This window comes from Macaca mulatta, chromosome 13 (genome assembly GCF_049350105.2).
Source record: "Macaca mulatta isolate MMU2019108-1 chromosome 13, T2T-MMU8v2.0, whole genome shotgun sequence".
Classification (NCBI taxonomy): Eukaryota; Metazoa; Chordata; class Mammalia; order Primates; family Cercopithecidae; genus Macaca; species Macaca mulatta.
In genome coordinates, this window is record NC_133418.1 from 113,703,821 (window position 1) to 113,728,918 (window position 25,098).

General features: G+C 49.0%; 1 pseudogene; it reads right to left on the reverse strand.

Annotated features, from left to right (window-relative positions):
- Positions 1-24,220: 24,220 nt before the first annotated feature.
- LOC707813 (large ribosomal subunit protein eL6 pseudogene) lies at positions 24,221-24,754 on the reverse strand (annotated as a pseudogene).
- Between the last annotated feature and the right edge of the window lie 344 nt (positions 24,755-25,098).

A 25,098-nucleotide genomic window follows, 5' to 3' on the forward strand; every position in this document is an offset into this window, starting at 1 on the left:
ACACACACAAAAAAGATACAAATGTGCAAAGTTACTTGAGACTATTTTCTGCTGTATTATTTGTGTTAGTAAAAAAAAAAAAAAAAGGGGGAAACAATCTAAATGTCCATCAAGGGCCAGGTGCAGTGGCTCATGCCTGTGATCCCAGTACTTTGGGAAGCTGAGGCGGGTGGATTATCTGAGGTCAGGAGTTCGAGACCAGCCTGGCCAACATGGTGAAACCCCATCTCTACTAAAAGTACAGAAAATTAGCCGAGCGTAGTGGTGCATGCCTGTAGTCCCAGCTACTCGGGAGGCTGAGGCAGGAGAATTGCTTGAACCCTGGAGGCGGAGGTTACAGTGAGCTGAGATCACGCCACTGCACTCTAGCCTGGGCAACAGCAAGACTCCATCTCAAAAAAAAAAAAAAAAAATTCATCAAAAGGTGATGGGTTATGTTACTTGTGTGTCTTTACTATACTTATTACTTGTAAAGATGTCGTCTATATAATGTCAAGCAAAACAAACATGATAAAACAATAACAAAACGTGTTGCAAAGTGGTATATGTGGTCTGATTCTGGTGTTGTTATCATGAGTTGAATGCATGGAAAAAATCTGAACAGACATGCTTCCTCCTGTGTCTACTGCATATCTTTAGGGAGTAGGCCGGAATGCAGTGGTGTGAACATGGCTCCCTGTAGCCTCCAACTCCTGGGCTCGGCAATCCTCCCACCTCAGCCTCCCGAGTAGCTGGGACTACAGGCATGCGTCACCATGCCTGGGTAGTTTTCGCATTTTCTTGTAGAGACAGGGTCTCACCGTGTTGCCCAGGCTAGTCTCAAACTCTTGGGCTCAAGCAATCTGCCTGCCTTGGCTTCCCAGAGTGCTAGAATTATAGGTGTGAGCCACTGCACCTGGTCAATCATGTTAACGCCTAAGACATGACTGTCAGGGGTAGTGGAAAGAGCACAGAATTAAGAATCCAGAGAACTGGGTTCTAGTCTGTCTAGGCTCCGACCCCACCTTCCTGGGCTTTTTTTTTTTTTTTTTTTTTTTGAGACAGGCTCTCCCTCTGTTGTCCAGGCTGGAGTGGAGTGGTGCCATCACGACTGACTATAGCCTCCCGTGTCCTGTGATTTTCCCACCTCAGTGCCCTGAGTAACTGGGACCACAGGTGTGTGCCATCACACCCAGCTAATTTTATTTATTCTACTGTGGTAATGGGGTCTCACTATGTTACCCAGGCTGGTCTCAAACTCCTGGGCTCAAGTGATCCACCCTCCTCGGCCACCAAAAGTACTGGGGTTATAGGCGTCAGCCACTATGCCCGGCCTGGGCCCATTGGTAAGGATTATTCAGCAGTAAAGATAGTAAATGTGTGACAGTCTTTCTCGGATTATGTATTAGTTTGCCACAGCTGCCCTAACGCAATGACACGAACTGGGTGGCTAAACAAGGGAAATGTAGCATCTCACAGTGCTGGAGGTTAGAGGTCTGAGAAGAGGGGTTGGTGGGGTTCATTCCTTCTGAGGCAGTGAGGGAGAACCTGTGCCAGGCCCCTTACCTTGCTTTTGGGGCCTTCCTGGCAATCTTCAAGTTCCTTGGTGTGTAGAAGCATCACCCTAATCTCTACCTTCATCTTCACATGGTGTTGTTTCTTCGTGTGTCTCTGTTTCAATTTCTCCTTTTTTGTGAGGTCACATTCATACTGGATCTCAGCCCACCCTACTCCAGTATGACCTCATCTGAACTCCTCACATGGACAGTGACCCTGGTTCCAAATAAGGTCACCTTCTGGGGTCTGGGGATTAGGACTTCAATGCAAATTTCAAGAAGCACAATTCAACCAATGACAGATGATACAGATTTGAATTCCTTCTGGGATCTACTCAGGGATGAAACCGACCTTGTATGGCCAGGCGTGGTGGGTCACGCCTGTAATTCCAGCCCTTTGGGAGGCCGAGGCAAGTAGATCACCTGAGATCAGGAGTTCCAGACCAGCCTGGCCAACATGGCAAAAACACAGCTCTACTAAAAATACAAAAGTTAGCCAGGCATGGTGGCACAAGCCTGTGATCCCAGCTACTTGGGAGGCTGAGGCAGGAGAATCACTTGAAACCGGGAGGTGGAGGTTGAAGTGAGCTGAGATCACGCCAGTGCACTCCAGGCTGAGTGACAGAGTGAGACTCCATCTCAAAAAAAAAAAAAAAAAAAAAAAAGAACCAACCTTGTATTCAGCCCCCACTGTACATCAGGCATTATTTCCAGTCCTCACCTCATCTCATTCGGTGAACAGTATTAGCTCCATTTTATGGATGAGAAAACAAAGGTAGGCTGAGTGTCTTGTGCAGGGACACAGGCAATAAGTGGCAGGCCTGGCATGGAATTCACGCATACGACTTCTAAATTCTGTGCTTTATTTGAACTGCAGAGCTGGGGCTTGACTAATACTTGACTACGCCTAAGTTTTTTTTCCCCAGGAACTTCCTTGATAATTTTCATTAAATAGACCTTACATTTTCAATCCAGTCAAGCCTCTGGGAGATAAGTTAAAAATTCCCTGATGGATAATGACATTAAAAACAGCAACTGGTACACTGCTTTAAAAGTGTGCTTTCGTGCATTTCCCTTGTGAAATATTGTGACAGCCTCATGAGGTGGAGCTGATCACATATGGATTTAGGGGCAGAAACTGGAAGACCACGACCCACCTAGACCACACAGGCAAGAAATGGACCCCCAGGACCAGAATCCCTTCTGACTATAGTTCCTGGTCTCTTCTTGAGTTGTTATTTACAGAGAAAAAGCATCTCACATAAACAGTTTTACTTCAGTTATCAAAAAGATACTCAATGATCTATATTTCAAAGACTCTAGATTCATGGGAGTTGGGGAAATTTTAAGCATTCGGAACGTATTCTGGAGCATGTCTTTATGTTCTTTATTCTGTAGCCTCCCATGGGTGGGCAGCCGAATGCGTTTTGGGAGAAAGCAGGTCTTGTGGATAATATTTCTGAAGATCGGAGCAGGTTGTGTCCAAGTCCATGTTGGCCATGACTGCAGAACGCCCCAGAGGCAGCAGGGGGCACCCTGGAGCTTTGTATCCTCCCTCCGACCCGCGGCATCTCCCCTGGCTCCACCATCCCCAGGTGCCCAGAAGCCGGGTGTCTCAGGTCAGACGCACGCTGGTTCGCTATGGCCATTTCTGATCAGACACAGAACAAATGGATTGTCCAGATACGGTGTCTGTGAAAGGAGCCCAGCTGTGGGCCTGGGGAGGCAGGTGCCCTGGCAGGGGTGACATTCTTAACCCACAGGGAGGGCCCAGAAGGGATGCGGGAGGCCACCTGCCGTGCAGCATTCGGGGGTCTTGGAGGTGGGCAGCAGCTGTTGACCTGTGAGCGTGGAGGAGCATCAGCGCTTGAACAGCGGAAGCAGCATTTACAGGCCAACACCAGCCCGGCAAGGGCCGGGGCCCAAGGCTATGGTGTCCAGAGCCTCCCAGCTCCCACTCTGGCCTCCAGTGGCCATGGAATTGCTAACTATGAGGGCGCGAGCTTCTCCCAGCAAGTCAAGGGGACGCTATGTGCTGCGATAATGGGTCCAGCCGCCTTGCATTTGGCCTTCCAAGCCCCTCTCTGAGCCCCAGGACTTACCCACACCAGCCGGCCCATGCAGGGTGGACCTAGCCTGCGTCAGTCAGGCCTCATTCTGGAGCCAGGCTTGGTGCAAACTCCCAGCTGAGCTCACACGCTGGCTGCGGTCTGTGATACTTCCCTGGTGGTCTCTGACGGGGCCGTATGGCCTCCCTCTGGAACCCAGGCTGCACACTCCAGGAGCTGGGGGCAGTCAGGCAGAATCAGCCTCTGGTTGCCAGCATGGGGTGTCAGGCAGGGTAATCCATGGGGGAGCCTGGGGAGAGAGGGCGGGGGTGTGGCACTGGTCTCAGGCTGGGGGAAGGAATTCACACCTGCATGGCTGAGGCTGGTGCCACCCCCTCTGATCACCGGGATCAGCCTCTCCTTCCCCAGGCTCAATTTGCACCCGCAGCCTGTATGGTTGGCACTGTCTCCCGTGGGGAGCCCCTGCCTGGCTCAGGGGAGACCCCGGTCCAGAGCCCACCTTTGGAGCTGCCCTGGCCTGGGCCTGGCCCTCCGGTGAGGCTGCAGTAGCCAGGAGAGGGCCAGGCAGAAAGGCCATCTGCCTGCAGGGGTTTCTAGCCAGCAGGCCAGGGGAAGGAAGTTGTCAGGCGTCCTGCGGGGAAGGCCAGGGTTGCAGACAGGGGTGGCAGTCAGCTCCATGTAGCTCTGGGACCCAGGTGTGTGGCAGGGCCAGGAGCACGTTCTGCTGCTTTTCCACACCCGACTCCAGTTCATTTCCCTGAGAGACCCTTTCACCCATCCCGGCCTGCATCTGCCTGTGTCGTCCTTTCCAGCAGCAGCCTTGTGGCTGTGCCTATTCTGTGCCCTCCGAGTTCTAGGTTGAGGGTGAGGATTGGATGAGTTGATCCACGCAAGGCTCCTAGCACAGTGCCTGGCACATGGTTAAATAGACACGAAGTCGTAATAACCAGGTGTGTGACCCTGTCCTCAGTGTGAGTGCCACAGTGGGGTGGAGAGTGGCAGCTCTGCCGGGCAGGATCGTAGGGTCTCAGTGACAGGGCTCCCTCATTTCCCTGATAGGGAGAGAGTAAGCTCACTGAATAGTAAGTTGGCTGCATCTTTTCTGTCTGAGCCTCTCAGGGAAGCTTCCTAGAGGGATAAAGGCTTGAGCTTGAACTTGGAGGAGTTTGCAGGTGGCTGGGTTGGGGTGGGGGTGGGATGGGGGTGCCAGCATGCCAGGCAGGGGGAGCAGCATGGGCGAAGGTATGGAGATGGGGGAGGGATCTGGACGGGGTGCCTGTGGCTGCAGCACAGGGCGTGTGTGAGTGGGAAGCAGGTGAAGAGAGGAAGAGCGCAGGGGCTTCTGGGGGCTTCTGGACCCACCGTGGGAGCAGGCCAATGGCTGGCAGGGCTAGGTGGTGCAGGTGCCCCTCATGGATTTGGTCGAAGTGGGCACACATGCTTATGTCAGAGGCATGTAAACCAGAGCAACTCCATCTTGAGTAGGAGCTGGGTAAAATGAGGCTGAGACCTACTGGGCTGCATGCCCAGATGGTGAAGGCATTCTAAGTCACGGGATGAGATAGGAGGTCAGCACAAGATACAGGTCATAATGACCTTGCTGATAAAACAGGTTGCAGTAAAGAAGCCGGTCAAAACCCACGAAAACCTAGATGGGCATGAGAGTGACCTCTGGTCATCCTCGCTGCTACACTCCCACCAGCGCCATGACAGTTTACAAATGCCACAGCTTTGTCAGGAAGTTGCCCTATATGGTCTAAAAAGGGTAGGCATGAATAATCCACCCCTTGTTTAGCATATCATCAAGAAATAACCAGAAAAATGTGCAACCAGCAGCCCTTGGGGCTGTTCTGTCTATGGAGTAGTCATTCTTTATTCCTTTCCTTTCCTAATAAACTTGATTTCACTTTACGGACTCGCCCTGAATTCTTTCTTGCGTGAGATCCAAGAACCCTCTCCTGGGGTCTGGATCGGGACCCCTTTCCTGTAACACTTACAGCTCTGTACACCTCGTGGGTCTTGGAGGGAGGCTGGAGACAGCCCAGGGCTGAGGGCACCCCCTCCGTCAGGGGTAAGGCTGGTGCCTGCAGCCTCAGTCTCTGCCCCACCCACCAAGGCGGAAGGCTGGCCCCTAAGGAGGAGTGATGCCCCAGCGTCCTAAAGGAGCAGCGGGAGCTCCTTAGAGTGGTGGGAGGTGGAGGCTGGTGGGGGTCAGGGTGGGAAGTGGGTACCTGGCTGGGTGAGCATCCCCAGATCTGTGGGACTGGCTCCTGCTTCATCACCCTGACCTGCCCCTGTGCTGAGAGGACGGATGAGAGGGTGGGGCCAGAGGCTCTGCAAACTGTGAAGGGCTGTGCTCACCCCCTCCTTGAGGTTGTTCATGCTTAGTTCAGCTGTGCTTCTTCCTGGGAGAAAGTCTTCGGAAGCTCAGGGAAAAGGCGGATCAGGAATGCGGAAGTGCCTGGGGAGGGAGCCGCTCAGAAGATTGTAGTCCACACCGTCCAAGCAATCCACACAGCAGTCCCCGAGAGCAATCAAGGCTGGAGGAGGGGGTGCTACAGGCCTCTGAGACTGGGGAAGGGGAGGAGACATGTTGAAAGGGGACAAGAAGGGACTTTTGGGGGTTGCGGGCATCTCATTTGTTTGTTAAGCCATTTCCTTATCACACCAGCCCATAAGGTAGGTCATATTTCTATCATACCTGTTGGAAAAGGAAGGCTCAGAGAGGGTGAGCAACCTGCCAGGGTCACACAGCAGACCTGGCATTTGAACTCAGGGCTCTGACTCATGGAAATCCCTCCACAGCAACAGAAAAGATCACAGAGAGGCTAGGGCCAAAGTCAGATTCTGCCTAGCTCCCAGCTGGCCTGTGGCCAGCCCTGCCATGATTTCTTCTAAGGCTGTTAGTCTTTGAAGAATAGCAAAGCCCAGGAGTGAGTTCATCTGCTACCATGAAGTGAGCTGTTTCTGAGACGCACTTCTGGGAGGTTTGACATCGCTGTCACAGAGGGGACTGAGCAGAAACTGCTGCTACAAATACATCTTGTTTGAGAGTGAGCTGGGGCTGGGGCTGGGTGAGCTCGGAGGCCCTTCAGGTCTGGGGTTCCTTCATTCCAAGTCTCTTTCCTTTTACGGGCCTCAGTTTCCTCCTCATGAGAGGTGGAGCAGTGGTTCCCAAACATGATGTTGGAAGTGTGTTAAAATGCAGATTCCTGGGCTCGACTCTGAAGCTCTTCCAGCAGCCACCTTCCCAGGTGACCAGACCCTTGGGAAGGCATCACCTCAAGACCCCTGCAGAATTCCTCCAGAGTTCTGGGATTAAGCTAAGTCCTGGGAAGGTAGGACGGGCCTGGGCCTCCCACCTCCCTTTGCTGTAGGGTCGGTCCTGTCTCTGCTCCCTCAACCCCTAGTTCCTGCCCATGTCTTTTGAGACAGCTTCTCTGTCTCAGGTCCTCTAAACCTGCTCTCAGGTCCTCACTTCCTGTCACCTGGGCAGCAGAGTATGTTTTCTTCAACAGCACCCTCCCTAAGAGACTCTTCAAATCATTTATTTGTCATGATGCATGATAGTTAAATGAAATAACAGAGGCAATGAAGCACCCACTCAGAGGCCGGCACCTGGTGCACCTTTGACAAGTGGCACTTTCATCTCGAGGACAGTTGGGAGGAGCTTGCATGGATGAGTGGGGATGTGGGTGTGCTGACATGCAGGTGCTGTCTGGCAGCAGGTTAGATTAGAGGTGGAGGAGGCACAGCGGTATGGACAATTAAACTAGGACTCAGGGACACTCTGCCCCAGGACTGGGCAGGCGAGTGCTCTGGGAGGTGATGGTGTTGACCTGACCAGGGACCCATGCCCTTTCACCCCTTTGTTGTTGTTGTTTTTTGAGATGGAGTTTTGCTCTGTTGCCCAGGCTGGAGTGCAATGGCTCGATCTTGGTTACTGCAACCTCTGCCTCCCAGGTTCAAGTGATTCTCCTGCCTTAGCCTCCCGAGTAGCTGGGATTACAGGCATGCGCCACCGAGCCTGGCTAATTTTTGTATTTTTAATAGAGACAGGGTTTCACCATGTTGGTCAGGCTGGTCTTGAACTCCTGACCTCAGATGATCCGCCTGCCTTGGCCTCCCAATGTGCTGGATTTACAGGTGTGAGCCACCATGCCCGGCCTCTTTTTTTTTTTTTTTTTTTTTTGAGACAGGGCCTCAAGCTTTGTTGCCCAGGCTGGAGTGCAGTGGTATGAACATGGCTCACTGTAGCCTCAACTTCCTGGGATCAAGTGATCCTCCCACCTCAGCCTCCCGAGTAGCTGGGACTATACATGTGCACCACCATGACCAGTTACTTTTGTTGATTTTTGTAGAGATGAGGTCTCCCTTTGTTGCCCAGGCTGTTCTCAAAGTCCTGGGTGCAAGTGATCTTCCCACCCTCAGCCTCCCAAAGTTCTGGGATTACAGGCGTGAGCCACCATGCCTGGCCACTGTTTGTTCTTCTGACAACTCATGGAGAAGACAATTCTCATACTTTAGCTCATCCCAATCGCTACGTCATGGCTTTAGCAATGTTGGGAATCGGATGTACCCATATCCTGCTGTTACAATGATGACGGTGGTAATAGGTACACATCTTGCATACTTCTTTAACCATTCAAATGCTTTATTTCATTGACTCCTGACAACAACCAAATGACATGGTGAGATGGTTAATTTTATGCATCACCTTGACTGGGCCAAGGGTGCCATATTTGGTGGAGTGTTACCTGGATGTGTCTCTGAGGGCATTGCTGAGTGAGGTCCGCATTTGAGCGGGTGGGCCAAGCGAGGCAGGTGGCCCTCCCTGATGGGCGTGGGCTGCATCCAGTCAGTTGAAGTCTATGTGGATGTCTTTTGAAGACCCAGATAGAACAAAAAATCTGGCATGAAAGGGCTCCTCCTGCCTGGCTGCTGGAGCTGGGACACTGTTCTTTTCCTGCCTTTGGACTGAGACTAAAACATCGACTCTTCTTGGGCCTGTAGCCTGCTGGCTTTCAGACTGGCACTTAACGTTTGGAGATCCGTAGGCTCTAACTCAGACCAGAGCTGTCTGTCGGTTCCCCTGGGTCTCTAGCTTGCTGACTGCCCATCTTGGGACTTAGCCTCCATAATTGCATGAACAACTCCTCAGAATAAATCTCTCTCTCTGTCCTATTGGTTCTGTTTCTCTGGAGAACCTTGACTAATACAGACAGATGAGAGTGCTATTGGCTGTATTTTGCAGATGAGGAAACTGAAGTTCAGAGAGGTCAGATGGTGGGGTGGGAAGTCACCCTTGGACTCAGTGCACACCCAACTTCCCAAGCCCTTGGCCACTGATATGGTTTGGCTGTGTCCCCACCCAAATCTCAACTTGAATTGTATCTCCCAGAATCCCCATGTGTTGTGGGAGGGACCTAGGAGGAGGTAATTGAATCATGGAGGCCAGTCTTTCCTGTGCTATTCTTGTGATAGTGAATAAGTCTCATGAGATCTGATGGGCTTATCAGGGGTTTCTGCTTTTGCTTCTTCCTTGTTTTCTCTTGCCACTGCCATGTAAGCAGTGCCTTTCACCTTACGCCATGATTCTGAGGCCTCCCCAGCCATGTGGAACTGTAAGTCCAATTAACCTCTTTTTCTTCCCAGTCTCGGGTATGTCTTTATCAGCAGTGTGAAAACAGACCAATAGGCCAGGCGCAGTGGCTCACGCCTGTAATCCCAGCACTTTGGGAGGCTGAGGCAGGTGGATCACCTGAGGTCAGGAGTTCGAGACCAGCCTGGCTAACATGTTGAAACCCTGTCTCTACTAAGAATACAAACAATTAGCCAGGCACAGTGGTGGACGCCTGTAATCCCAGCTACTCAGAAGGCTGAGGCAGAATTGCTTGAACCCAGGAGGCAGAGGTTGCAGTGAACTGAGATTATGCCACTGCACTCTGGCCTGGGCAACAAGAGTGAAACTCCATCTCGAAAACAAACAAACAAACAAACAAAAAACAACGTACTGATCCAGCCACTGTGTCCGTGGTCCTACCAGATCTGGCCTGTGCAGCCTCTGCGATTTCCCGGGGAGGTGCCTGGGCCCTATTCCTTGACACATGAGGAGCAGATGCCAAGGGCCACAGTGAACGCCGTCACCCCTGAGGACCAGGGTCAGGAGCTGGGGAAGGAGGAAAGGACTCAAGGGCATCCCATCCTTGGCTTTCAGAGCAGCTGAGGCTCTGAGGGCATGGAGAGCTGTCTGCGTTCTCATGTCTAGTGGGTGATGAGGCTGGACAGAGCTCAGACTCTGATTTCAAAGTCTGCTTGGCAGGTGAAGGGACCGAGGTATTAACACTGTGCTGAGTGATTTCATGCCACTGTCTCATTTGTCTTTATTGTACCTTGTGAAGTGCAGACGATTCTACCCCAGTTTGAAGAAAGAGTCTTGGAGAACTTAGGTGACTTGCCAAAGATCTCCAGGCTGGAAAGTCGTGCAGCTTGGAATCAATCTGACAACAAATGATTCTAGGGCTCAGGTTTTTCTTCCACTCTTCACTCTTTCCAAGTGGGCATCTTCTATTCGTTTCTAAACAAGGGAGGCAGGGAAGCCTTGTTAAAAGAAAATATCCAACAGTGATTTTGAGGAGGAAGTAGTATTTGACGCAAATGACGGGTATACAAGGGTTAGCTTCGGGGCTGCTAAAACAATATGGGTGGAAAAATATGTTGTTTACTGATGGATTAGTCACCACTGCCTGCTGATTATATTGCCAATATTAGCCTTGTTTTGATTACTGCAAAGGCCAATAGCTGCCTCCTACGACATGCTGGTCCTACACATTGGTGGGGAATCTGTAAATGAGGGGGTGTCCCCGGGAGACCCCACAAACCTAGCTTGGCCCTGGGGGTGCCCCTTAAGATGTTGCAGTTACACAGTTGAAGGAGGATGGCTGCTCCAGGGTTATCGGCTCAAATCATGTGTTTGAATTACGAGTCCCCGCTCTTGTTAGAGGGATTAGTGCCTATTTGGAATGAAATGTGTTTGCATTTACAAGTCTTACAAGTTCTCCTGGGATCAAGTGTACTGGAATGGGATGCCTCTTGAATTTTGCATTAGGACTGAAATTCGCTTAGTGACTGTATAAGCAGAAAGGTGGTAAACTACGATGACTAAGAGCAAGCACTTAGGAGTCAGACCCGCAAGAGAAAGCTGGCTCTTCCCCTCCCAGCACTCAGGATACTGACAGTGCTTGCTTGCTGAGGGCAGTGTCTGCAGGTGGCTGTAGAGTGAGCGCAGGCTCTTTGTGGGCTCCACTCCTTTATGGCTTTCGCTCACTAAGTTTCAGTCCTACTCCCTCGGAAGAAGGATAATAACAATAGATAATGATGATAATAGTCTCCCCATAGGGTTATGGCAAACATGAAACACCTTGAATTGTGTGTAAAGTTCTTTGCAAACTGCACGGCATCTAGTAAGAATAATGCTGGTTAATATGATGATGATGCAGTCCACAAGACAAAATAGCCCCCAGGAGCATCCTTGTAATCCCCAGCGCTGAGTCTGCTTGGCTTGCTGTAGCAAGGGGGAACACACCTGCTGAGGCTTCCAGGACGTGGCCTTGTGCTGGGCGAGTCTAAGGAGGAACGCTGGTCATTCTTGCAGCTGCAGCATGGTCCTGCCTGGGTTTCTTGGTTTCTCTGTTCTGTTGGCTTCAGCTGTGTCCCATTGGAAACCTTGTTTATCTCGTTTGCCTGCAGCATGGCTCATTATCTCTCCTCTCCTCTCCTCTCTTCTCCTCTCCCCTCCTCTCCCCTCCCTCTTTCTTTCTTTTTCTCTCTCTCTCTTTCTTTCCTTCTTTCTTTCCCTCCCTCCCTCCCTCCCTCCCTTCCTTCCTTCTTTCCTTCCTTCCTATTTCTTTTCTCTTTTCCTTTCTTTTCTCTTTTCCTTTCTTTTCTTCTCTCTCTTTCTCTCTTTCTTTCTTTCTGACAGGGTCTCACTCTGTTGCCCAGGGTGGAGTGCAGTGACACAGTCTTGGTTCACTGAAACCTCTGCCTCCCGGGTCCAGGCGATTCTCCTGCCTCAGCCTCCTGAGTAGCTGGGACTACAGGCATGTGCCACCACATCTTGCTGATTTTTGTATTTTTGGTAGAGACGGGGTTTTACCATGTTGGCCAGGCTGGTCTCAAACTCCTGACCTCAAGTGATCTGCCCACCTTGGCCTCCCAGAGTGCTGGGACTACAGGTGTGATCCATTGTGCCTGGCCTCAGCATGGCTAATTTTCACTGTCTCAGTTATATAGGTCTTAGCTATCAAAGCACTGGATATTATTTATTTATTTATTTTGAGATGGAGTCTCACTCTGTCTCCTAGGCTGGAGTGCAGTGGCCCAATCTCGGCTCACTACAACCTCCGCCTCCCGGGTTCAAGCGATTCTCTTGCCTCAGCCTCCCGAGTAGCTGGGACTACAGGTGTCCGCCACCACACCTGGCTAGTTTTTGTATTTTTAGTAGAGACGGGGTTTCACCATATTGACCAGGCTGGTCTCGAACTCCTGACCTTGTGATCTGCCTGCCTCGGCCTCCCAAAGTGCTGGGATTACAGGCTGGAGCCACCGCGCCCAGCCTGGATATCATTTATTATTAAAAATATTTTTAAAATAATAAACAGAAGTTAGTAAAAAATTTTGTGAGAAAATTTAATGAGTCCTACCCTTTCAACAAATTTGTAAGTGTACAATCAGTATTGTCAACTGCAGGCATAATGTTAGATGGCAGATCTCCAGAATTTGTTCATCTTGCATAATGGAAACTTCATATCCGTTGAACAGCAATTCCCCATTTCCCTGTTCCTCCAGCCCCTGACAACCACTATTCTGTGCTCTGCTTTTCTGAGTTTGACTACTTTAGGTACTTAGTGCAAGTGGAATAATTCAGTATGTGTCCTTCTGTGACTGGCTTATTTCACTTAGCATAATGTCTGCCAAGTTCAGGCATGTTGTAGCAAATGGCAGGATTTGCTTTTTTTAAAAGGCTGAGTAATATTCCATTGTGTGTATGCACAACAGTTTTTCTACACACACACACACACACACACACACACACACACATATATATATATATATATATTTGTTTTGAGACAGAGTCTTGCTCTTTCGCCCAGGCTGGAGTGCAATGGTGTGAGCTCAGCTCACTGCAACTTCCACCTCCCAGGTTCAAGTGATTCTCCTGCCTTAGCCTCCCGAGTAGCTGGGATTACAGGCATGCACCACCACGCCCGGCTAATTTTGTATTTTTGGTAGAGACGGGGTTTCATAATGTTGGCCAGGCTGGTCTCGAACTCCTGACCTCAGGCCCAGCTCAGCCTCCCAGAGTGCTGGTATTACAGGCATCAGCCCAGAGTGCTGGTATTACAGGCGTCAGCCCAGAGTGCTGGGATTACAGGCGTCAGCCTCCCGGAGTGCTGGGATTACAGGCGTCAGCCCAGAGTGCTGGGATTACAGGCGTCAGCCACCGCGCTCAGTCCCCATTCATTTGTTAAAGGGCATTTCCACAACTTGGCTATTATGAAAAACGCTACAGTGAGCATGGGAGGGCAATATCTCTGTGAGATACTGGTTTCAACTCTTTTGAATAAACATCCAAAAGTGGATTTGCTGGATCATATGGTAGTTCTATTTATAATTTTTTGAGGAGCCCCCATACTGCTCCCCATAATGGCATTCCCACCAACCGTGTACAGGGCTCTAATATCTCTGCACCCTTGCTAATACTTGTTATCTTTTATTTACTTTTTTGGTAATAGCCATTCTAACAGGTGTAAGGCTACTGATCTCATGGTGATTTTTATTTGCATTTCCCTAATGATTAGTGATGTTGAGTATCTTTTCATATGACTGTTGGCCGTTTGTCTGTCTTCTCTGGAGAAATGTCTATTCAAATCCTTTGCTCATTTTTAAATTGGGGTAGTCATTTTTTCTGCTATTAAGTTGTAAGACCTCCTTATATATTTTGGACATTAATCCCTTATCAGATATATGGCTTGCAAATATTTTCTCCCATTCCATAGGCTGCGTTTTCACCCTATTACTTCCTTTGCTATGCAGAAGCTTTTTGCATGAGAAAGAATGGAATTAGACACTTTTCTTATACCATGCACAAAAATCAACTCAAAATCTATCGAATATTTAAATGCAAGACCTGAAACTGTAAAACTCCTAGAAGAAAACGTAGAAGAAAAGCCTTCTGACATTGCTCTTGGCAATGATTTTTTGGACATGACCCCAAAAGCACAGGTAATAAAAACAAAAGTAAACAGGTGGGACGAAAGCCTTGGGTCTCATTTAAGCCAACACAAGATCATCCCAAGAGAAAGGAAATTAAATTTTCTCACAGCCTCATGATTGTGCCTTCCTCGCCCTGTGCTCCAGCTTCTCCAGGCTGCTCCCCCCTCCCACCTTTGAGCATGCTCTAGCCTCTCCAGGCTGCTGCCCTCTCCCACCTTTGGGCCTACGGGAGCCCGGAACTCTGATCTGTTGTGGCTCTGGTAATTCAGGTCCCAGCTCAAACCATCCTTTTTAATGGCTTTCTAATAACCAGGCCTCCATCTAGCTTTCTGGGCCTCATTCCTCTGTTTTCTTCATGGCATTTAAAAGTCTCCAATTATCTTGTTCATTCTCTGTTTCCTGCAGTAGAGTAAAAGGCCATTGGTGCATCTCCAGCTAGAATGGCTCCTAGCATGTGGTAGGTGCTCTGTAAGCAGTTGTGGAAGAAAGGAAGGAAGGAAGGGGAAAGAAAGGAAGGAAGGAAGGGGAAAGAAAGGAAGGAAGGAAGGGGAAAGAAAGGAAGAAAGGAAGGGGAAAGGAAGGGATGAAGGAAGAAGGGGAGAAAGGACGGAGGGAGGGAGGGGAGAAGGAAAGGAGGAAGGAAGGAAGGAAGAAGGGGGAGGAAGGAAGGAGAAGAGGTGGGGAGGAAGGAAGGAGGGAAGGAGGGAAGGAAAGAAGACAGGGAGAAAGGAAGGAAGGAGGAAAGGAAGGAAGAAGGGAAGGAAGGGAGGAAAAAAGAAAGGAAGGAAGGAAGAAGGAAGGAAGGAGGGAAGGAAGGAAGAAGGAAGGAAGAAGAAGGGGAGGGAGGAAGGAAGGAAGGAAAGAAGGAAGAAAAGAAGGAGAGAGGAAGGGAAGAAAGAAAGGAAGGAGGAAGAAAGGAAGGAAGAAGAGAAGGAAGGAAGAAGGAGAGGAAGGAAGAAAGAAGGAAGGAAGGAAAAAGGGAAGGAAAGAAGGAAAGGAGGGAGAGAACATCCCCACACATGATCCTTCCCTGTTGATCCTTGCATTCTAGGGAGTTGGAAAGGAGCTAGAGGTCAGGACCAGCATTCCCCTAGCAGCAATTCTCCCTCCTGCAGCATCCTCGCTGTACTTCTTTCCTTCCTTCCTTGCCGTCCATTCGTCCTTCCTTGCCATCCTTCCTTCCTCACTGTCCTTCCTTCCTTCCTTTCTTTCTTCCTTCTTTCTTTCCTTCCTTCCTTCCTTCCTTCCTTCCTTCCTTCCTTCCTTCCTTCCTTCCTTCCTTCCTTCCTTCCTTCCTTCCTCGGTGTACTTTTGCTGCACTGTTTTCATCACTTCATGTCATGCCAGTGCTCTCCCTTTGGAATGCTTTTCTTAGACAGGAACAGACACATTACCCCGAGCCTCACTGAGTGGCCTCAACTCTGGCCCTTAGAACCACTGAGAACAAGACCCTTCACTCATGATAGCCCTCCAAGTAATTGAGGATGTCTCTTAGCACCCTAAGGAGGCAGCTTTTCTCCAAGATGAGGCCTCATCTTTTTCAACTTTCCTCCCATGACATGGCTTCTGGATGTCTTGCCTTCAACTTTTTATATCAGGAGCCCTAGGAACACTGAAGAATTTCAAGGATGTCCTTTAGGGTGTCTGTGAAACGCTTGATACCGGTGGTGTGTTCCCTGCAGGTGTGCAGTTTGGGGGTGGGGAGAGATTCTGTAGGATTCAAAGGACCCTTGACCTCAAGTGGTTCACAAGCCCTTCTCCCTCTATCCTGTCTTCCGGGAGCCGTGTGCCATCTATCCTGTTGTCTGCCAGGAGCTGAGCGCCATCTAGCTAGTCTTCCAGGAACCTCGCGCCATCTAACTTGTCTTCCTGGAGCCTTGCTCTATCTAGTCTGTGTTTTAGGCCAGAATCGCTCCAGCTAGCCTGTCTTCTAGGAGTCCTGCTGTATTTAGCCTGTTTTCCAGGCCAGGCCTGCCCTCTGCAGCACACAGCGGGTATTTTTCTCCTTCATAATTCCCGCCTACTCTAGGTAGCACTTTCTGATTTAATGACTCACTTTCACATTTGGCATCTCAGTGAGTGCTCATGATTCTGTTCATTCAGGGTGTCTCATTCTCCTTCTGTGAACAAAGAAACAGGGTCCTGAAAGGGTGTGTTTTCTACCTTTTGAGGCTGTTTCAGCTTCATGACTGTTATACCTTCTGCTGTTCCTCTCTTCATTACACAGTAAGTTTGTGGTCTTATGAAGCACAACTTTTTTGTTTTTGTTTTTCCTGTTAATATATTTACAGAGCTTTTCTTTTGATAAATATTCGTGTGCTATATTTTTTTTCCATCAGTTTATTTTAAATCTGAATCCTTAGTTTTAGTTGTGTTTCTTATAAGCAGCATAAGGCCATTCTAAAAAAAACTCAGCCAGACAACTTGTGTCATTTAACTAGTAATTGTTTTCATTTATATTTATTATAATTACCGATTCCTTAAAATTTTCCCACAATCTTATTTTGTACGTCCTGTTTACCCTGCTTTTTGAAAATTCCATTTTCTCTTGCTATTATTATTATTATTTTGAGATGGAGTCTTGTTCTGTTGCCCAGGCTGGAGTGATGATGATGATGATGATTATTATTATTACTATTATTTTGAGATGGAGTCTCGTTCTGTTGCCCAGGCTGGATGCAGTGGTGCGATCTCGGCTCACTGCAACCTCCACCTCCCACCTCCAGCAATTCTCCTGTCTCAACCTTCTAAGTAGGTGGGACTACAAGGACATGCCACCATGCCTGGCTAATTTTTGTATTTTTAGTAGAGATGGGTTTCACCATACTGGTCAGCCTGGTCTCGAACTCCTGACCTCAGGTGATCCACCTGTGTTGACCTCCCAAAGTGCTGGGATTACAGGTGTAAGCCACTGTGCCTGGCTCTTGCATTATTTTGAAAGTTATAAACTGTATTTCTCTTTCTTATCTCTTTGAAAATTGCAAATTTTTTAGTGGGTGTTTGAAAATTCAAATGTATGTACTTAATTTCTGCAATTCTACAATTTTTCTATCATTCTCGCATTTTGTCTGAAATACCAAAATTTTAGAATGCTTTTACTATAATCACCTTATCCAACTTTGCATGTTACTTTTGACCAATATTTTAGTTTCATGTTGTTTTTATTATGCCTTAAATTAGTTATGTGTTTTTTCTAGTCAGTGATTTTTTTTTTTAACTTTATTGGTATATTTTTTACCCCTTTTTTTGCTCATCTCAGGCCCTCCTTCTTGGTTCAATTTTCTTCTTTTTAAAGCACTTTCTCAAGAAACTTTTTAAATGAAGATCTCTTAATAAATTCATTTAGTTTCTTTTTGCCTGTAAATATCTTCATTTTCCCATCATTCCTGAATGATAATTTCAGTAGACAGGCAGTAGTCCCACTTTGACAATGATTTTGACTTAGTACTTTGAAAGCAATATTCCTTTGTATTCCGGTTTCTGATGCCCCCATGAGAAGTCAAGCTATCTGCCTGCTATGCAGTGTTCTGAAGGGGTCTGCCCTTTCTGGTGGATTTTCAGTGTGTGCCTTTGTCTTTGGTCCATTGTAGTTTCATTGTGGTGGGTTCAGGTGTGGGATCATGCTTTAGGTTGAGTTCCTGAGTCTGAGGATCAGCCCTTGGCATATGGGCTCTCCTTCACTTCCTCCGTTTTTTTCCTTCCCAGACCATCAGATGTATGCATGTCGGTCCTTCACCTTTTCTTTGTTTCTCTCTTTCTTTCTTTCTTTTTTTTTTTTTTTGAGACAGAGTTTCACTCTGTTGCCAGGTTGGAGTGCAGTGGCGTGATCTCAGCTCACTACAACCTCCGCCTCCCGGGTTCAAGCGATTCTCCTGCCTCAGCCTCCCAAGTAACAGGGATTACAGGTGCCCGCCACCATGCCCAGCTAATTTGTGTATTTTTAGTAGAGACGGGGTTTCACTATGTTGGCCAGGCGGGTCTTGATCTCTTGACCTTTTGATCTACCCGTCCCGGCCTTCCAAAGTGCAGGGATGACAGGCGTGAGCCACCGTGCCCGGCCTCTTTGTTTCTCTTAACTTGCTTTCATATTTGTTCCAAGTCTTTGTCTCTCCATGACTCATCCTGTGTTTTCTTTAGATCGATCGTTCAGTTTAGTAATTTGTTTCCTCACATCTATTGATCTAACTTGTGCTTTAACTTTAACTTTAACACCTTGAATTTTAATTTTTAAGTGTGTGTATTTATTTTTCCTTTAGAGCCAGGGTCTCACTATGCCACCCAGGGTGGAGTGCAGCGGCTATTCACAGGTGCTATTACAGAACATTACAGCCTCGAACTTCTGGGCTCAAGCAATCCTCCCGCCTCAGCCTCCTGAGTAGCTGGGACTACAGGCACCTGCCACTGTGCCCAACTTACATTTTTTATTTCTAAAAATTTTAATTGTTTTCCTCTCTTGTTTACTTTGTCTTTTTCTTCTGTGTCTTGTCTGCATTTTTGAGAATGTCTTTAAACATCTTAAGCATTCTTATTTGTATTCTGTACCCCAGAATTCCATTGCCTGGAAGCCCTATGACTGATTCCAGGTAACTCGTGCTCATGACGGGTTCCTCTGTGGACTGTGGGCCAGACTTCCTGGGTTTGAATCTCAAATCTTCTTTGCTGTGTGTTCTTGAGTAAGTTACTTATCCGCTCTGTGCCTTCATTCTCTCCTATTCCTAATCCAGGAATATGAATGATCTTAATAAACAATAATGAGAATAAAACCACCTACCATTAGAAGAATGTGTGAAGATTAAGTGGGACAATACAGGTAAAAGATTTATTTATTTAATTTTTATTTCTTTTTGAGACAGAGTCTCGCTCTGTCACCCAGGTTGAAGTGCAGTGGCACCATCTTGGCTCACTGCAACCTCTGCCTTCCAGGTTCAAGTGATTCTCCTGCCTCAGCCTCCAGAGTAGCTGGGATTACAGGCACCCACCACCACAGCTGGCTAATTTTTGTATTTTTAGTAGAGATGGGGTTTCACCATGTTGGCCAGGCTGGTCTTGAACTCCTGACCTCAGGTGATCTGTCCTCCTCACCCTCTCAAAGTGCTGAAATTACAGGTGTGAGCCACCATGCCTGGCCCAGGTCAAAGATTTAAAACTGTACCTGGCACAAGGTAAGTCTTCAATAAAGATTAATCTTTTTCTTTTTTTTAATCTAGACAGAGTTTCGGTCTGTTGCCCAGGGTGGAGTTCAGTGGCGCAATCTTGGCTCACTGCAACCTCTGTCTCTCAGATTCAAGTGATTCTCCTGCCTCAACCTCTGTAGCTGGGGCTATAGACACATGCGCCACCATGCCCGGCTAATGTTTGTATTTTTAGTAGAGCCAGGGTTTCACCATGTTGGCCAGGCTGGTCTCGAACTCCTGACCTCAAGTGATCTGTCTGCCTCAGCTCCCCAAAGTGCTAGGATTAGAGGCGTGAGCTACCGTGCCTGGCCAATAAAGGTTAATCTTATAGTACACGGCTGGGCTTTATCTTGGAAATCCTATACACCTTGGTTTGAGGACGTGTTGCTCCAGAGAGATTTCACATTTGTTTCTGCCAAGCATCTGGGGGACTATCAACCTAACACCACTCTTAGCTAATTTCTTGACTTTAGTTTCCCAGACCAAATGGTATCAGTTCAAACCCAAACCCAATGGGGCCAGGCATGGATTCTCAGGGAGACTCTGTCCCACTCAGAGCCCAGGAGTTGAGACACATGTTTCCTTGTCATTTCTTTTTATTAATTTCTGTTTTGCCTCATTCTATCACTGAGGGTACAGCCTCCAAGGGTCCTGCATTTCTAGGGAGCCTCACTTCCAAGTCCCTGGCTCGTGCAGGCCCCGGGTTTGGTATTCAGTGCCTGGATGGCTGTGGACACTGAGGCTCCCTGTTCCTGAGCTTGGCAAATATCTCCAAAGGGCAGCAGCTGAGTCCACAGTTTCTTCTTTGCTTCCGTCTGCTGGGGATCTCTTACTGATGTGTGCCCTGCTGTGTGTTTAACAGGATATTCAGGATAAATTTTCCAGGATTTCTAGGTGCTTTGTGGCAACAGGACTTTCAAATTTTGTAGATTTTCCTCTTGCTGGAAACAAACATGCCCACAGAGATTTTATAACTGACTTAAGCCCACGCATCTTGGACAGAGGAAGAGCCCAGTCCCCTTCAATTACACTGTGCCGAAATGACACGTTAGCTAGCCCGTGGGTAAGAGTACACTTTCCATTAGGCCTTTTGAGATGCTGTGTTTAGCTCACAGACCCCAGCAGCACCTTCATGGTCCTGTAGACACCCAGGGGTTGACACTGGGGAGTGTGGTGTGGAGACTTCTTTTCAGGGGACCTCGGCCTCACACTGAAGCCTTCTGTTACCATCTGACATTGCTTAGCTCTAGGCTCCTCCTCCCCTTTCTCCTCCTTCTTTTTCTTCTGTTTTTACAAATAATTGTGGAAAGATGTAAATTTTTCTTTTCTACAATAAACACAAGCAGCTGGAGCTCATAACATTTTCCAGGGCTGTCGATCTAACAACCTTGTCGAAGTGAAAGGCGATCAGTCCTCAGTGACCACACGCTGGTTCCCAGCAATTAGTTTTTTCCCCATCTCCCTAATCATTTAAAAATTACCCTAGGCTGGGCACGGTGGCTCAAGCCTGTAATCTCAGCACTTTGGGAGGCTGAGGCGGGTGGATCACAAGGTCAGGGGTTCGAGACCAGTCTGGCCAACATGGTGAAACCCTGTCTCTAAAAATACAAAAATTAGCTGGGCACAGTGGGTGCGTGCCTGTAGTCCCAGCCACTTGGGAGGCTGAGGCAGGAGAATCGCTTGAACCCAGAAAGTGGAAGTTTCAGTGAGCAAAGATTGTGCCACTGTACTCCAGTCTGGGCGACAGAGTGAAACTCCGTCTCAAAAAAAAAAAAAAAATTACTCCATACTGGAATTTTGCTCAAAATTGGTCAGGATTGCTGATTTGTTTCTACTTTTCATTTATTTAATTTTTTGAGATGGGGACTCACTCTGTCACCCAGGCTGGAATTCAGTGGCACAATCATAGCTCACTGCAGCCTTGACCTCCTGGGCTCAAGTGATCCTCCCACCTCAGCCTCCTGGGTAGCTACAACTGTATATGTGCATCACCACGCCTGGTTACTTATTACTACGTTTTAATTTTTTATAGAGATGGGGGGGGTCTCACTATGTTGTCCAAGCTGGTCTTGAACTCTTGGACTCAAGCAATCCTCCTGCCTCAGCCTCACAAAGCGCTAAGATTATGGGCATGAGCCACTGCACGTAGCTGGTTTTTAGAATTCATCTTTCCTCTGCTTTTGAACACCAAGCTGGCATTTCCTGTCTTCAGACTACTGGCCTCTTTTCTTTTCTTTCTTTTTCTTAAAAGCAGTCTGACTCTGTCACCCAGGGTTGGAGTGCAGTGGTGCGATCTTGGCTCACTGCAACCTGTGCCTCCCAGGTTCAAGCAATTCTCGTGCCTCAGCCTCCTGAGTAGCTGAAGTTACAGGAGCCCACCACGCCTGGCTAATGTATTTTTAGTAGAGACAGGGTTTCACCATGTCAGCCAGACTGGTCTCAAACTCCTGACCTCAAGTGATCTGCCCTCCTCGGCCTCCCAAAGTGCTGGGATTACAGGTGTGAGCCACCATGCCCGGCCTCTCTTTTTAATTCTCTTGATTTCTTAGGTGTTTTCGCGTTTGACCTGTGCTGAGGCTCTCACGTTTTCACTTTCCCTGGTTAGAAATTTTCTAGTTTTGAAAGTGTGAAACTAACTACAGTGACCCAAAGGTTTCTACCCGCCCTCGCTTATCTGAAGACTGGAAATCCTCTGATGTGAGAAATCTGGTTATGGAATTCATAAATCAGAGCGGAAGTAACTTCGGCAGACCAGTCAGATGAGCTGGTGAAGACCCAGGACCGATCTGATTAAAAAATCGGCCCCCCATGTGGAATGAACAGGGTTCAGGTGAACCCTCCAGACCAGAAAAGGGGAGAGGAAGGGGCTTAACTCCCAGGCCATGTGCTAAACACAGTCACACATCCACAGCCACCACATGTATCAGGCATTGTATCGTGGAGTAGGACTGGGGATAGCTGCCTCCAACTAGTTTAGTAACCTATGGAACTCAATAGTTGTTCACTTCACAATCAGGTGCCTGCCTGCCTTGGGCCTCCCTGCTGCACCTGGCCATGTGGAAACCCCTGTAGCTCCCTGGCTGTGCAGGAGCGGCCACAGTGTGCCCCTCCCGGGACCACCGTCCCCCTGTCTCTGAGGCACCTACGTGGACTGGGTCTGGGTTGAAGTCTCATTTCTCTGGGTTCCCACAGCAGCTGGCGGCTGCCTCTCCCACACCCATCCCTCTGTGTCATGGAAAGCTGTGCGTTTGTCTTCCTTCCCACTGAGTTTGAGACACTCGAGGTCAGGGCCATGACCATGAGCTGCATGTCCTTGGCACTCAGTGTGAGGCGTGTACAGTAGAGGCCGACCGACGTCTTGGAGGCAGAAGTGAGTACATAACTGACAGCTGCTTAAAGTCGGCCGGGCCACGGTTTACAGACCGGGAGGATCACCAGACACGGGTGGGGCACAGTGGGGCGGGGGGAGGTTCCCAAGACCGCTCATCAATGGAGTCTGGAGGTGGCTGCCCAGGGGTAGCCTCTGAAACGTTCTGGAACAAACTTGTCCTGTCACAACGTGGCTGTGTCGGGACCCTCACCTGGAGGCCTTGGGTGATGTGTTTGTTAGTTTCACAGCCACGCATCGGCATGGGCCCGTGTTCCCCAGGCCACGCGTCGGCATAGGCCCGTGTCCCCACCTAGCTGAGTCCCTGATGCAGGCTGGGTCCCTGGGGAAGCTCACTCAGAGACAGAAGAGTGTTTATTGGTGCGGGGCAGTGCTCTTGGGTTTAAGGTCTGTGAAGGGAGAGAAGAAAGGCCAGTGGGGTAGAGGGAGTTGTCGGGCAGTGATGCCCTAACCGCTGGTTCCCAAGGAAGCTCTGGAGCTGGCACAGCCCTTCAGGGTCATCCTGAGTGGAGCCCAGGGCTGGGCCTTTATCCCCAGTGTGGAACGCCGGGTGCAGGTGCCCAGGAGGGGGTGTGTTGTGGATTGAATTGTGTCCCTCCAAAAAGATACATTCAAGTCCCAAAACCCGTTACCTGAATGTGACAAATCCGCTGTAGAAACCAGCATTCAGATCTCAGCCCTGCACAACCGCAACCAGCATTCAGATCTCAGCCCTGCACAACCGTAATCACTATCGAGAGCCGTGACTGTTACGTGGGTTTAGAGACATGTTGTGGGGGTTATACGACCACGTATTACTGTGCAAAAAGACTTCACTCAAGCTCATTAGTGCAGAGGTTCCTTTAACTGTGGAGGATTAAATCAAGGAATCAGATTGTTTACACTGGAAGGGACTTTGAGGTGTTCACTTAATTGGAAAGCAGGTCATCGTGGGCTCTACATGGGTGTTGGTATCCACTGAAACTCCAAATCCCATCCAGGGGAGGCTGACACAGGCACCAGGTGTAAGGCCTGACCGTGAAGCCTAGCCTCGTGTGAATGCTGTGGGGGGTGCCCCAAACTCCCGCTCCAAGACAGAGGCACAGGCATCGCCTCCCAGGACTCACCTGGATGGGGCTGCCTGGTATGAGCTCATGCCCCTCTCATGCCACCTGCTTTAGTGGCTGATTGCTATGCCAGGTAACGGCAGGGCCACCTGCCTGATGCAGGCTACTGTGCAGCCACCCAGCCTCAGAGCTGCCTGTGAGCCTGGCTGAAGCCTTTGCTGCTCATTCCCGCTGCCCTCTCCCCTCGCGCGGTCTGGTCTCCAGGACACCCCCATAACCCCCTTGCACCCAGATCTCCGTCTCTGAGTGTGCTCCAAACCCGGCCCCAGCGTGTGGATGGTCACGGATCTCAGTCTCTGAGTACGCTCCAAACCCGGCCCCAGCGTGTGGACAGTGGCGTCCTTCTTGCACATGCTGGGGTAATTGATGGCTGTATCTGCTCCGAGGCGGCAGAGTGGGCTAGCTCCCAGCCCCAATGAACGGCCCACTGCGCCCTCCACACACGCTCAGCACAGGCTCAGCAGCCTGGGGAAGAAGGAAGCCGCTCTGCTCCGTGCTCTGGATGCCTGGCTCTGTGAACAGCACGGGGTGTCCCCACGGCTTACTGTGCTTCCTCCTTCTGGCCCACATCCACTGCAGCATGCTGGTCACAGACATGGCCCAGGCCTCTGTCCCCACAGATTTACTATTTTTAAATGTTATCAGTTATTTAATTAGGTTCTTCTTAAGAAATTTAGAACACCAATTTGTGAGGATAAATTCCATTCCTCAGAGCAAACACAGATCACAGGTAGCCCTGGAGCTGAGGAATAGCTTTGATTTTTGGTAGACTCTGTGAGTCCACAGCTCTCTGGTCAATCCTGTGCTGCCCTGTAATCTCGTATTTCTCTTTTTCTGTGTCGAAGATCTCACCTTCCTGGTGTCTGGACTTCTGCAACTGCTGTTTCTTGAAGTAAGCATTCGTGAGATGTTTTGGGATTTTTACATTGCTGATGTCAATTTTGGTTGAAGTGGCAATGACAACTGTCTGGTGTGTTCTTCATAGAGGAACTCGATTGAGGACCAGAGGTCCAGTCCTAAGTAACAAGCCACTAGCCAGCTGCTTCAAGAAAACCACCCTCTTGCGTCTGTGGCATCCAGTGAAGATGATTAGAATGGCTTCGGGGGTAATGCTGGCTCTCGGTTTTCTCACATGCTGACTGAAGGGCTTTTTGCCGTGGCTCAGCAGCTTTCGAGGCGCATCTCCAGTAGGATGCTATCTAGGCATTTTGTTAACCACCCAGGTACCACCGTTCTTGTCACCACCAACTGCTTTTGTAACAGTTGCAAGAAGCTTCTCCTTCTTTTTCTTTTCCACCTTGGACTTAGCAGCTCAGTACTTCCTCTTCCACGTGTCCTTTCGGAATACACGGCAGATTGGGAATACCTGCCAATTCCTCTGACAAGGACGGGATTGAGGCTGCAATGGGACTTCCCCTTCTTGAGTTGTTCAGTCTTGAGGTGATCCCTTTTCCCCTTGTCATCAGCATCAGCCTTCTTTGCTTCGGGTTTCTTCTCCTTAGTATCTGGCTTCTCAGCTTTTTCACATCTTCTTGCAAGATGGGAAAGAGA